The sequence below is a fragment of the Trachurus japonicus genome, chromosome 11 (assembly GCF_045865225.1).
Source record: "Trachurus japonicus isolate A0001 chromosome 11, Traja_1.0".
Lineage (NCBI taxonomy): Eukaryota > Metazoa > Chordata > Actinopteri > Carangiformes > Carangidae > Trachurus > Trachurus japonicus.
In genome coordinates, this window is record NC_140917.1 from 25,865,721 (window position 1) to 25,876,965 (window position 11,245).

At 40.2% G+C, this 11,245-nt stretch overlaps 1 pseudogene across 1 annotated transcript in view; it reads left to right on the top strand.

The window, feature by feature from the left end:
• Nucleotides 1-11,245, top strand: part of LOC146978930 (lactose-binding lectin l-2 pseudogene) — a 451,990-nt pseudogene that overhangs the window by 337,546 nt on the left and 103,199 nt on the right. The gene's annotated exons all lie outside the window — the stretch shown is intronic.

Below are 11,245 nucleotides of genomic sequence, written 5' to 3' on the forward strand. Positions count from 1 at the left end.
AATGTTCAAAAATATTACATATAACATATTTCATTAATGAATAAGTGTGGGGAAAGATCATGGTTTTGTTTGTCATTTTTTATGTGACAATTATAATATTTTGTAACTGTAAGTTTTTGTAATGTGTAAGAAAGTGCGGAATGTCTTTTGCAATTCAACTTGGTTTTTTATCAAAACAGATTTCATTTAGTTTCTTTGTATAGCCTAATACTCAATTTTTATACAGTATATTTTTTTAATTCATTTTTGATTTTATTTTATATTCTGTGTGATGTATTTCAACATGCACTTAAAGTAGCACTATCACAAATACAGCAGTATTAGCAATAAAACAATATAGCCAATGGTGTAGTGCCTGTGGAGCAAATGCAGAATTACTTTTTGTTATGAGACAAGCCGGCCCAGCGCTCACGGCACACTATGTAAAGAGGATGAGGACGTTTGTATCTGATACACTGCACCACTGGCCCCATCTAGTGGCCGAACAACGAATTGCAATTTGCGATAGTGCTACTTTAATCAACCCCAAACAAGTTATATCAGTGCAATGTATAATGCATTACTGCACCAAAGAATGTGTCTGTATACAGGCAGTACTGCTAATTTTGTTCATTTGGTTCTTGGGTCATACTGTCATGATCATTTGGAGCTCTATCAGCGGATGTGAAGGGTTGACAAATGTCTTTTATAGACATTATAACAACAACAATGGTTGTTTTTAAACGTGCAATATAAATAACTTGAACTTGAACTTGATAGAAATATTAATCAATAAAGTAATATATATCACAAATCAAAAAATACTAAACCATAAAAAAGTCAGAGAAAACAATTAATATAAATGTCTTAATGTCCATAAAACAGTTGACAACCTTTCCTTGCAGTCTTTGGGTAATGGTTAAGGTGCAACTCTTTCTTCTTTGGGAACTTGTCATAATGACCGAACAACTGCCAAAATGCCAGTAAATAAAATCATTTATTAAAACAAGAGATGAAGTTTTAAGAGTTATCAGTTGTGTTCATGTGGTTGAGAGGTTATGGTGTGTGTGGGTGTCATGTTGGATGCAGAACCAAAAGTACAAAAAAACAAAAGTGTCATGTCCTTTGTGGGTTCTTTTGTGTAGTTATTTCCTGTTTTACTTTGAAGTTCAGTGTTCTGTCTTCCTATGTGTTTTGGTTGGTGTCTTTGTGGAGTTCCTGTTTTATTTTTAAGTTTAATTTCTTGTCTTCCTGTGTTCTCCTGCTTGATACCCATTGTTTCAGCTGTCTTGATTGCACCACCTGTGTCTTGTTCCCTTGTGTATTTATGCTGCGTTCAAGACAACTCGGAAGTCAGAAAAAAACGAGCTCCGAGTTGTAAAAAATGAATTGAACGGCGTGGAACTCGGAAATTACACGTGGGAAACTCAGGTATCAATTCAGAGCTCCGACTTTCCGACTTGACGTCATGACAACATCGAAGCATGGCGCACCTCGTCTAATGGTTAGAATTTAGACATTTTAAGTTATTTGTTGAGGTTTTAATGCATATTTTTTGTGTATTATTGCAGTATATGAAATACATTTATATTAAGATGTGATTGTTATCGTATTGGTCAACCCTGTGAAGCTCTAGTAAACTCCATGTCCAAGATAGTTAAGGCAGTGTTGGAAAAAAATGTGGACATAGACATCCCTAACCCCACCACAAAACAAGACCAGACCATAACTTTCATAGAACTTAAATCCATGCATCTCTCCCGCAGCTCTCTCAGCCTCACTCACCCATTGTCGGCCCCCCCAAACCGTCTGATGACCCCACTGACCAGGTTAATTACTACGTACAACAACCCACTCTCTCGTGCTTGGATCAGCTCGCCCCCGCCAAAACAAAAACCGTCTCTTTCACTCACTCAAACCTCAAGACAACACCTCCTCATCCTTGGAATCATCTTTGACAGTAAGCTAAGGTTTCACCACCACATCAATCACATCACCAGGACCGCCTTCTTCCACCTCAAACACATAGCCCGTCCCCACCCCTCACTCACCTTCTCTGCTGCAGAAACCCTCATCCATGCATTTATCACATCCAGACTGGACTATTGCAACAGCATCTTCTATGGTTCACCATCCAAACTCCTCAATAAACTGCAATATGTACATCCAGAACTCATGCAATTTTTTGGTCCTATACCTGGAAGTGGAGTTGTGATTTTAGTGAGAAGTGGAATTGTCCCATTGGTTGAGTTTAGGCAATGAAGGAAGAAGGTGGTTAAAGGGATAGTTCAACATTTTGGCAAATTGGCCCATTGCCATAATTCCTATAGTCATAGCAGGTTTGTTACCTTTACAGTAATTGTCGGTGCAAGCTATTTTTAGAACGGCGGAGCAGAGCTGCGAGCTGCTCAGAGCTACGCTACGGAGGCTCATGGGTATCCCTCATCAAACAGCCTACTCAATCCAACAACTCCAAAACACTCTTGTGGATAAGTTGTGACCTGCACATTCACCACACTATAGACAATAGAAAATAGACTATAGACAATAATGTAACATTTTTTTTTCAGTTTCAGTTTTTCAGTATTTATTTCGCACAACAAACATGATATTTGTAGACAGAACAGAAAAAGAAGGAAGCCAATGTGTGAAGCGCCAGGTCTCCCAAGAAGCTATTTAAAGCTTGTCGCGGGAGCCTTAAGCGTAATACTAACGTAATATATATTCATACATATTTAGAATACAAGACAAAACATACGTCACAGAATACACGTAGACAATGAGACAATACATAGTACAAAACAAGAACATAACATACAATCACAAGACAGATCATAACTCAAAATAGACATAAGGACATCAGACAGTCATACCCAGATTATGATGATAAATATGAGTTAAGAAATTGCACCTTTAACCTTTTCTTAAAGACTGAGATGGAATTGGCTGATTTCAGACTCTCATCCAGCCCATTCCAGATCAGCGGCCCCCTGGTGGTGATACATAGGCTAGTGCGTTTTAGACCTCTATTTTTTCCATTAATGAGATGTAAATTTCTGGTGTTATAGCCGTGCACAGGGTTGCTGACTGGGATGAGCATAGACAGTTTAGGATTCAGATTATGGACAATTTGGTAAATCGTTATTGCATTCTGATGGATGTTGAATTCTGTGAGCCTCAAGAGGTTAAGACTATGGAAGAGTGGATGTGTGGGAGTGTTAAAACCGGAACGATGGTACCATCACCACACAACACTGCACTCGAACTACACACGCACATCTTCTGTATCCATTGCTGTATGTCTGTTATGTTGTTTGTCTTGTGTTTCACAATAATAATTTTAAAAAAAAACGGAACGAGATATGGCACGTATTATTTTCTTTAGTAAATTTTCTAATTTTCTAAGATGGCTAGGAAAGGTGTTAACACCATATTACATTGCAGTAAAGTAAATAAGGCTCAAACAAAGATTTGTATAAAATAAGTAGAGCAGATAAAGGAAGAACAAATTGGAGTTGTTTTTGAGGCAAATTCATGCAAAACAGCTGATGTGTGTTCTTGTCAGGGGCAGTTTTTCAGCAAGAAGTCTCTGCATTTGCATGACCATCTGCCTCAAACAGTATATAAAATGAATAATAGATATAACAGCAGGTGTTCAGCAGGATCAATCAATCAATAAATCAAACTTAAAACATCAGAGATAAATGATAAGTAAATGAAGCTCAATTTGTTATGTTACTCACACATGCAGGCCTCTGTCGCCCGCATGTCTGCTTTCCTGCATGTCCTCTCCACGGAGATAAGTGTGTCCAACAAGATATCACACTGTAATCACACCATGTCTGTCATGGGAAGCCTCCTAGCTGGCGAGGGACTTGTTGACTCTTCACACACCATCCAACACGTTCTCACTCCCAGTGCGTCAACAGCCTGACGAACGGTCACTGTCCCTCCTCGTCACATGCCTGACTCATTAGGTGCCCGTTTTTCGTCAGGTTTTGACGCGCTCGGCTTTCAGTTGATTCCAATGCAGTTCCCTTCGCGGCGATATGTGACGCTCAGAGCAAGTGATCCAGCCGACCCGGCTGCGGCACTGACAGACGCTGTGAGCAGAGGAAAACTTTTTTTTTTTTTTTTTTTTAACTTTTCCTTAAATCTTTATTGAACCTGATGCTGCTGTGTCTGACGTAGCTTTCGGCAAGGACGTCCTTTCGGTTATTTATTTATTTATTTATTTATTTAGTGATCATGGTGTTTGGTGCAGAATAATCAATCAATAAATAAATAAATTACGTCCTTGTCGGAAGCTGCGTCAGACCAGGAGGGGGGGGGGTTGTGGATTCTACAGGTGAAGACCACTTCCGCGTTCAAAAAGCTGCTCTGTTTAATCAATATTCTGAAGAAAGATCTGATTATTAGCCATAACGCTGTAACCATCCAAGGAAGACTGTGTAACAATATTATGTGCTTCTGCTGAGTCCAAAAGCCCTGTGTAATATCAACTTTATTTTAAGAAAACACGCTTTGTTTCCAATGTCATATCACAGAGAAGCACTACATTACCCATAATCCTCATATTTATCAGCGACGTGTCTGATTGGTTGAGCTTGCTGTTACCAGCAAATGAAAAAATAAAACAAATTGAGCTTATATTATTTTCTTAGTAACTAAAAGGTCTTAACATCTTTTTTGTTTTCAACATTGAATAAAAAAAGGGTGCTATATTGTTAAAATTCAACAATAAAGTGCATAAAAGTTGGCTTGACTTCTTTCTTTTTTTCTTTTTTTTCATAATTTTCACCAGCATCTTTCTGGTCCACATCACATCACATTTATTGTAATTTTTAATTCAATGAGTGACATTTTATTTTTTATCTGAAAAACATTATTATGAATTCAAGGGTCAGAGGTCACTGATTAGTGTTAAATTTAACCTTTTTGACCCTGTTTCCTTGAATAAATCACTAAGACTTTGATGCGGGAAGCTGAGATTTTGATTTGATTTTGTTCAGAGCACTAGGGACAAAGTTTCTGTAGAATTTCAGACCTGTCGGACGTCCAGAATGGTCACAGCTGACTGTCCAGGGTCGTTTCTCGGCCTTCAAAGCCTAGATTTAGAAGCCTTTTGTCTAATAACGTCTACATCCTTGGGGTTATAAGGCTGAAAGTTTCATGCATTTGTCCGGGGCCTAAGGCCATCCACCATGTGCAGTTTCAAACCCGTGCGACCTTCACAAGTGTCAAAGGTCGCTGATCTGTGACCTTTTTGACCCCGTTTCCTTGAATAAAACACCAAGACTTTGATGCAGGAAGATGAGCTTTTAATATGTGGTCCAGAATGTCTAGTAGATTGTGTGTGCAAAGATTCAGAGCTCTGTGACATTCAGAAGGGTCACAAATAGCCAAAAAGCAATGCTCCTTTCTCTGACCTCATATTAAAGGAGAAATGCAATTCTTTAATAGCTTCCAGATGCTTTGGCCTATCAGGCTGAATTTTTAGCTAAAGGAGCTGGTGTACGATCAGGAAGTAGGGGAGCTGTGCATAAAGCCAATTGGTAAGTGTCAAAGGTCACAGGGGTCAAACATCAAAGTGAATCCAGCCATTCCTGCTTTTTCTCAACAAAACATACACGCTTTAAGTTATCATCATGAAATATTAATAGGTTGTATATCAGAGAGTCCTCTATCAGAATATTTTGGTCCCGTTGCTCTAGGGGCCCCAGGGGGCCCCGGGGGGCCACTTGGCTTTCCCATGCTCCCACAGAGTTGGGTCTCGGGGTAATGGATAAGGGCCTCACCATGAGTCCACAGGCCAAGTTTCAAGTGATTTGGTCGGTTTCTATGGAAACGGCGGCCTCAGGGATACAGAGGAATGCGACTGTTTGAAGCCCCGCCTCTCGAAAAGTAATGGCTCAATCAGGACCAAACACACATCTACGTGTTCGTCTTGGGCCCCCGAACCATATATTACGAAATCAGAACTGTACGACTTTTGGAAATGTGTTTTGTCTATTTCGGCTTTTCTGACTAAGAGGGTCTCTCACGCTTTAAGTCTGACAGACTCTGAGTCTGAAAAGCCGAAATAGACAAAACACATTTCCAAAAGTCGTACAGTTCTGATTTCGTAATATATGGTTCGGGGGCCCAAGACGAACGCGTAGATGTGTGTTTGGTCCTTATGTGTTTGACAGCATGTGTAGTTCAGTGCTCTCTAGATGTGGTAAAAAAAAGAAAAAGAAAAGTGTAACACTGATATAACTTTTATAGGGGACTATTCTGGAGCCAGTGACTTGAGTCAAACGCTAACATCAATATGGCAACACGCTCGCAAAGGTAACGCTCAGGCTTCCATCTTTATTTTGCGCAAATATTAGTCTAATAAATTCATGTGTAAATCAGGGTGAACTGGCATGTCATTCACTTTGCCAGCCAAACCAATCAGAGAGTAAGAGTCAGGGGGAATTATTCATCCTGAGATATTGAAGAATTTTGTCAGAAGAAGTCAAAAATGATGGTCATTGGGATAGTATGAGTTAGAAGGAAGGGAGCAGCGGACCTCAGCTCTGGTCTGTTATCACATTATATCTCCTTCCTTTTATTTACCTCTCTGCAGGTTGAACACGTTGTTTAGGACAGTTTGGCCTATCACACTCACACACAGTAACTATGGGTGTGGTGCTTCCTGAAAAAACCTTGAATAGGCTATTATTTGAGAATCAACAGATGCTATCTGACAATAGAAACAGGAAAACTCATGTGGTGGCAGGTTATGCAGACAATTGGCTGTGCCATGTCATCTCATCTGTTTCATCTCATCGCTCTGATGCATACTTGGCACGCTGTATAGTAGAGCCAGACACAGGAAGTGTTCAGATATTTTAATTTGTCCAGGCCATGGTGCCATCCTTATGATATGGGTCATGTCTGTGTCCTACCCCTGTCTTCCTGTTAAGTTCCCCACCTGTTTGATTACCAAATGTGTCTTACTGCTGTTGATTTAACAACCTGTGTCTTGTTCCCTTGTGTATTTAACCTGTGTGTTTTCCCATTGACCTTGTCCGATCATCTGCGTTCATTCATTGTTGCTCCCTGCATGACATGTTACAATGAACCTGTTTTGTTTGTTCTCAGTCTGAACTTGGGTCTGCCTTCCCATGACCCTGACAGCTAACATTTGTTGAATTGAATTGAATTGAAAACTTTATTGAACAACATTAGACAACTGTTCAAAAGGATCAAAACGCAATAAAGCCCAAAGGCTTATTTCCATTGTGGTCCTATTTGATGGTAAACAGTACACATGGATTTAAAAACAAGGAAGACAACACACAACACATGGACTAAAAACATGGGAGAAAGACACTAGGGCACATAGACTACAACATTGAAGAAAAAGAACAAGATGAAATAGATAAAACAAGGGATTAGGTCCCAAACAGAAACAACAAAACATTTAACAGACACACAAACAAACAATACAATAATCTGGTGCTTCATGGCTCTTTTGATTTAATTTATCGGTTGGCTAACCATTTTTTTATTGAGGACTTAAAAAGAAAGTAGGAGGAGCTAACAGTTTTAAGGTTTAAAGGAAGGCCATTCCACAAGACTGCTACTGAGTAAAGAAAAGAAAACTTTCCCATACAGCTCTTAAATCGGCAGAGCCTGTAGTCAGTGGAGCTCCCCCTTGTTAATTAGTACAACTTGGGACATATATTTGTTTTGCAGGTTATAAACAAAAGACCAGTTTTAGGCACATGAGAGGTGGAGTAGGAGGTGGTCACCCAGGGAGCCACCGGTTGGAAGGGTGGTTAACAAGAGGTTGAAGAAATATATTTATTTTGATAGTCATTGGTGAGCAATGTGTCATTTACATTGAAAGAAAATTGACAATGTGAGAAACCTGCTGTCATTTGTGTTTTTATACATTCCAGAAAATATTTTGAAAAAAATGAGTTGTTTAACTCTAAAAGCACATCTGTAACAGTTTTACTAAAGTGTACACATTAAGTTGTAGGATGGAGGAAAAAGTAGAATTAAAATGAATATTGCATCATAAAAGTTGGTCAGGACACATATAAATGAAAGTCTATTATTCGTTAGTACAGAAATGAGAGAGTTTCTGTGTTGTAGAGGCATCAAAGACACTCCGTCACAGATGGACACCTGGATAATGTTTGAATCACATAAACCTCTGTTCAATGTCATGTGCATTGACCTCAACTGAAAGCAGGATAATACAACTGGGACCAGTGAGTATGTAAAAACACTGATTTAATCATTACATGAAATGTGAAATTAAGAAGTATAATAAAATGATGAATAATTATTCCATTGAAAAGAAATAAATGTTTTCAGTGGGATATAGGGAAATAAAATTATAATTTAATAGTTTTAGTTTCACAGTTTCTGTTTCAGTTCGATACAATGTTGTTATTTTTCTACTTTCTAGGAAGGCCCTAGTTTCATGGTGCGGCGCAAGGTGGCGCAGCCGTTGCAGTGCAAGTTTCAACCAGCACAGGCCGGTGCGCGGTCAGTTTGGCAGTTTGGTAGGCCGCGGTGCGCCGAGATGGGTGTGGCGGCACAGCAGGGGGAGGTGTCACAGATTCAGCTTGGCACAGTGGAAGTTTTGTACCGAAAAGCCGCGCCGATAGCTCGCCAGCTCCAACCTGGTCTACTCTCGGCGCAAGGCGAAGCGCAGCCGGCGCAATGGTAGATTGGCTGACTGAGACCTCACAGCCAGGTTTCCACAGTTCCAGGCACATTTAGATGCAATAACTAATAACAACAAACACTATTTAATGCAACTAATGGAATCAACACGTGAATTTATATCTATATAGATTGTCCCGTCACATCTGACATCAGATCAAAGGCTGTCGGCAGCGTAATGGAAACTCCACCTGAATTAACACAGCAGAGACGAACTGAGACTAAAGAGCAACCACGGATGTCCCAAGAGCAGGACTGAGGGTGGATGACTGCATGTTGCTGCTGTGTTGAGATACACACTGTGCTGTCCGCTTTATTTATTTATTTAATTATTAATCTGCGGGCAAGCGACCGTGTCGTCAAGCAGCCAAACAAAAAACAAACAAACTATCATCTCTCTTAGCCCACCACAACAGCCTCGGTATCAGATAGTCAGTATATAGCCCATACTCAGCAGCTCTCATCACAGAAAAAAAAGAAAAAATAGACGGACAGAGCGAGAGAGAGAGAGAGCGTCCTTTAAGCTGAGATGCTTCTGGTTTCATCCCTGTTACCATGGTGTTTGTTTATGTTGTGATTAGTGTACACCTCTCATCTTTCTTACACAGGGTTTGAATAAATGTGAGTTTCTTTATTAGTTAGTAGTTTTTTACTCTGGGCAGCGGTTCTCAGTGTATCAGATCAAACCTGATTAAGGATATTAGTAAACTCATTATTCGGCCACTCTGAGCTCGGACCTCCGGACCAAAACACCTGTTTCCTCCTGGGAGAGGTTCGGCCACTGGCGTCGCTGTCTCCTCCGTCCGTGTCGAAGTATAAAATGACAAAATTGCAGTGCACATCGCCCACGGCGCAGTAACTGTAAGGTTGAGGAGAGGAGCTCATTTGATTGGTGAAGATCTGATCTCTCCTCCCTCTTTCCCACTTGCACCGCTAGGAGGGATGAGGGGAGTGCCTGCGCCGGCCTAGACTGCGCCTGGTCCACGAAACTAGAGCCCATCAGCATAAGATACACAAAGCTATAGATATACATGTCTGTCACACAAGGCTGTAGTCCTTTCTACTCGTTTCATTTAATTTCAAATAAAGATGGTCATGCTCCTCTTTAATATGAGAGAATACAGTAGTTACTTGCAGTGTGACGGATGAAGCTGCAGACCTGTTATCACATTGCAGTAGCTCCTCCTACATCCTCACCTCAGGTTGTTCAGGAAGTTTTAGCTTTTTACTTGTGAGGCTTTTATCACATGGACAGTATCTATTGACGTGGTTCATGTCACCTTAGGTATCCTATAACAAGTCACTGTTCAAGGGACAGACAGGAAGTGGTATGGAAGTTAACATGTAGTCTATGCCTTACAGTTGATATTTTGAACATTTTCTGTTGTCTGACAACAGAAATGGAGCTGAGATGACATGCATGCTGACATGTGGCAGGCATACACTCATTTGGCTGTCACTCAAAGTGGCCTTGAATAAGTATGCATAACTTTAAGCCCTAAAGCTCCCATGTTATGCTGTGTTTTGTTTTAAGTATTTATCCTTTATAAGATATATTTGTGAGAACAAAGAAACAAGGTTCCTTTTGGAGCTATTCAAACAGACTGATTGGATGACTGATTTTAGGTAAACACTCATACAAACTAAAGAGTACAAAGTTGAATGTTGGGTCTGGGTGGGTGTGGCTTGGGGCGTAGCTGCCTCGCTGTGACATCGCAAAGTTACAGGAGTGCTTCAGCTCATTTTAAGGCTTCATTTTCATTTCATTTCATTTATTGTTTATTTGATTCAGGACAGTGCACATTCATGAACAGTTAACGCCGTGGCATCCTGTAAGTGTGCCGGATGTAGCTCAGAGCTAGCTTGATTTCTGAATACAGGCCGTGCGCATTTGTCTGCTAACTGAGGCTTTGATACTTTCACAGTATAAATATAGAACCTGCACCTGATTTATAATCAAAGAGCCTATTTTACTGATATCAGATGTAGGTATGATATCAACTGAACTGGTTGAGGAGTTTAGGCTGCCAACTAGATCACTGAGGCATTGCAGGGAAATGGGGGTGAAGGCATCCAAAATCGATGGCCCAACTGGATGACTGGAGAGAGGATCGGAGGAGGGTGTAATGCTATCCCTGACATTTTTTATCTTGTCTACAAAAAAGGAGAGGAAGTGACTACAGTCCTTATTTTGACAGAATGGGCACATCAGAAGGTGCAGGAGAGACAATGTTATTAATAGTGTCAAATAGGACTTTGGGATTGTGTTTACTAGTTGCAATAAGATTGGCAAAGTACAAAGCTCTCACATCTTTAATCATGTAATTTAACTCAGTTAGGAGGTCTTTGCAATGGAGCCTATGTCGAATCGTTTAACGAGGGGGGTGATCTGACAGAGGAGGTTTATAGGGGCCACTGTTTTCTAGATAAGCAGTGTGAATTGAAGGATTGAACTAAACAATCTATGTGTGCATAAGGCAACACCACTTTAGGGTGAAATGCTGCTGAAGATTTTAGTGCCAAGTCTGCATACATCTCATGTTGTTATTCATGC